We start from the raw sequence: 3,542 nt of genomic DNA, 5'->3' as shown, positions 1-3,542 counted from the left end.
GTGGGAAAGCCAGACAGAATCATCGGTGATTTGGATATTGGAAAGATGTTCCCACGGGAGTATCACTTGACTTTTGGGGATCAAATCTCCAATAATTGCTCCGTAGATGCAGGTTATTTGTCTAAAAACTTGCAAGTTGCTACTGCTAGTCCGTTTTTGTTCGTGAAATCTTTCACAATATTGCAGATGTGTGAAGACTTCATCTTCACTTAACTTGGCGCTTAGAAGACGGTTCCGCAGTCTTTCTCATCTATCACCAACGATTGGACCCCAGCTAGAACTCTATTTATGGATTCCGAAGTTGGCATCTTGAGGTCGCTGAGTAGGTCGTCCATGGCTTTGCTAGATTTTTTCATTCTAAAAGAATCCCTGACTAAACTTAAGAATGGGGATCTTCTCGGGTTCCTTCCTCCGTACATTCACTACCTTCTCCCTCCAAGATACCGTTATGGTGGTGGGAAACTGATTATTGACGTCTGTAGACATAGATATATACATATATGAGAAATCTAGTATATTATACCAATTTATAGGTAGAGCATTGGTGCACCCAAATTTTTATATGTGCATATCTTGTACATTAAAAAAGAGAAAAAAAACAAACACATGTCAAACTATAACATTTTTTTTATTGAAAAGATAAAACCATTTCATTTTGTAGTTTTCATTCTGTGGAGAGAAAAAAAATAAAATTAAAAAATGTTGCCCAGAGCAGAATAGTATAAAATGTCTTTACACAACCCAGTAACGGGAGCTCCAGAGGTCACAATTCACACTTGTTACTCATCACTGTGTAATTACAGCCACAATTACCCCATCTGCACGGGAGGATTTGTCAGGAGGGTGACAGCCTTACAATGATCCCATGTACAATTATTCTGACTGTAGCTTTGTGCATACTTACTCTAGTATTTTATCTTGGGCCTCCATGGTGTCATTTAAATGATGGAAAATTTTCCACCTTTTTCGGCCTCGTACCTACAGAAAGAGATGTGTGATTAAGTGTATGGAGGAGAATTAGGAATTTGTGCATAGATAGAAGAGCCGGACCTTACTCTTAGTATAAATGTTTCATTCTCAGGTTCGGCCTTTGGCTCAGGCTCGGGCTTGGCCTTTTTTGTCGGCTCCGGCGTGGCCTCCGGCTTGGGCTCTTCCATGCTGGAAGCAGCTGAAATTTATACATATCAAAATGTCAGTGAATAATTTATGTTACATCACAACCTCAGGCTCAAACTCCTACCTCTTTTTTGGCTCACTGGCATAGCCTCATCTGGCGGGGTCAATGACATATCAGAATCCTAGAGAAAAAAAAAAGAAAATTAAATAATTGCCGTTTCATTGCACACCAGCACACATCACTGAAAGCCAGTATGCAAGGAGCATCGATATCCATTCCAGACTTATTTATACAGCAGGGGGCATTTTGCAGACCCAGAATAAACAATGCTATTATAGGAATATATATGTGCCATTTGCCAGGAATATATGTCAGTTTCTCCTGAAGCGCTAAAATAATATAACTTTCTAATGTGTGTGGTTGCAATCACCCCCTGTGCAAAATGTAGAGTCACACATTCTACACTAAAGAAAAAAAAACACAACAACTAAGGGTTCCTATGCTAATCCCGTTAACAGAAAATAAAACCAGAAATAAAAATTGTTAGGCAGAATGATGATGGTGGTTATAACTTAATGCTGACACTTGCAGATAAGGTGAGCAGTGTGAGGATGATGGGGGTTATATTTCAATACAGGAGCCCTTTCTTTTTTAACTCTGTTACTCAGACACAAGTGTCTCTGGGCTCTCTGCAGCTTTCCTTGTAATGTACATTTATTTAGGGCACTAATATATTTAAAGATTTCTGTACTTACCATTCCTTTGATTTGCCTCCAACTCTGATCTCTGCAGAAATGAAGCAGCAAGGGACAAATCCAGACTTGCCCAACACAAAGGACCGCCCGCAGCTTGCTCTCCCTCATGATTGGCTGTGCTGGCTCCAGTTTTAGAACACATTCCTTTTGAAAAAATTCTAAACTAACATTAGAACTATTGACAAGCTATATGTAGGAGGATTGAAGCCCTGCACAGCACCTGTTGCATGGAAATTCCTCTAACTCCTATATAATATCTATATATATATATATAGCTATCTATCTCTATCAAATTCAAATATGCTTTATTGGCAGGACCAAAATACAATTAGTGTTGCCAAAGCAGGAAATATACAGTAAGTGTGGTTGGAGGGGATCAGGGTTATGGGGAGTTGGGGGCACAATTTGGGCTCTGAAAGTCCATTTAGAGGTCTTAGGTTCCCCTCAGCTTATGACATGTGGTGACATATTGGGCGGCGATCTCCACCATTGATTCCTCTTCCCCCAGTAGGAAGCGGAGTTTCATGTCCTCGTCCATGGATGGAAAGCCCGGGGTATGGGTGGTAAATTTCTGGAAGTGGGAGGCCCTCACTGCTGAGTATTTGTCACAGTGCAGTAGGAAATGCGTCTCGTCCTCCAGAGCCCCCTGCTGGCAGTGCTGGCACAGTCTGTTCTCCCGCGGCTTGTATGTCTGTCGGTGCCGCCCTGTTTCCACCTCAAGGCTGTGGGCACTCAGTCTGTACAGGCTCAGGGTCTGCCTGTCTTTGGGGTGGCGTAGCCTTTCCAGATATGGGGCCAGAGTGCAGTCCCTTTGCAGTGACCGGTAGATGGTGAGTTTCTGGGAGTTCTCTAATTCACTCTTCCAGACCTCTATGTATTGCATCTTGCAGCTCTCAGATCTTTTATTTGGGCTTTTGTCAGGGTGTGTTGCTGACTTTGGCTGCCGCAGTTCTTGGCTTGCTCTGGGCTCCGGCTCAGCAGGGCTTTATGATGGTAGGAGCTGGGGTTTGTGTTCTGTATGTGCGCCTGGTGTGATAGCGCCCTCTTGTGTATACTGAGCCATAAAGGGAATCGGCCCAGCTCTGCCCGACAGGCTATGTTTGAGGTGCTGCGATGGACTTGGAGGAGATATTTACAGAACTCCATGTGGAAGACTTCAGTTGTGCTGGAATCCCACTTTGTGTGGTCTGGGTAGGTCACTGGGCCCCATACCTCGCTGCCATACAGCAGTATAGGGGTGATGACGCTGTCAAATATCTTGAGCCAGACTCTCACAGGTGGTTTGAGGTGGTACAGTTGTCTTCTGATGGCGTAGAAGGTTCTGCACGCTTTTCCTTTCAGGGCTTCTGCTGCTTGCTTGAGGCTCCCGTTATTGCTTAGCTCCAGACCGAGGTAGGTATAGCTGCTGGTTTTCTCCAGCGTGGAGCCATTTAATGTGAAGGAGGGAGTGTTTATTTTGTTCTGGTTCCTCTTCTGAAACACCATGACTTTGGTCTTCTTTTGGTTGATGGGAAGCGCCCATGTGGTGCTGAATGTTTCCAGTACTGCCAGGCTATCTTGGAGGCCTTTCTCGGTTGGGGAGAGTAGCAGGAGGTCGTCTGCGTACAGCAGGAACTTCACCTCTCGGTCATGCAGACTGAGGCCTGGAGTGGGGGAGGACTCTAGAGCTG

General features: G+C 44.2%; 1 long non-coding RNA gene across 1 annotated transcript; it reads right to left on the bottom strand.

Moving 5' to 3' along the window:
• Positions 1–1,136: 1,136 nt before the first annotated feature.
• Positions 1,137–1,991, bottom strand: LOC142302855 (uncharacterized). The gene is made up of 3 exons (XR_012752975.1): positions 1,873–1,991; positions 1,241–1,298; positions 1,137–1,168 (listed from the first exon to the last, which is right to left on the bottom strand). It is a non-coding gene; the product is annotated as an uncharacterized LOC142302855 (long non-coding RNA).
• Between the last annotated feature and the right edge of the window lie 1,551 nt (positions 1,992–3,542).

Source organism: Anomaloglossus baeobatrachus, chromosome 1 (genome assembly GCF_048569485.1).
Source record: "Anomaloglossus baeobatrachus isolate aAnoBae1 chromosome 1, aAnoBae1.hap1, whole genome shotgun sequence".
NCBI classification, from domain to species: Eukaryota; Metazoa; Chordata; class Amphibia; order Anura; family Aromobatidae; genus Anomaloglossus; species Anomaloglossus baeobatrachus.
The sequence above is the reverse complement of the archived record's forward strand: the minus strand, read 5'-3'. Positions and strand labels throughout refer to the sequence as shown.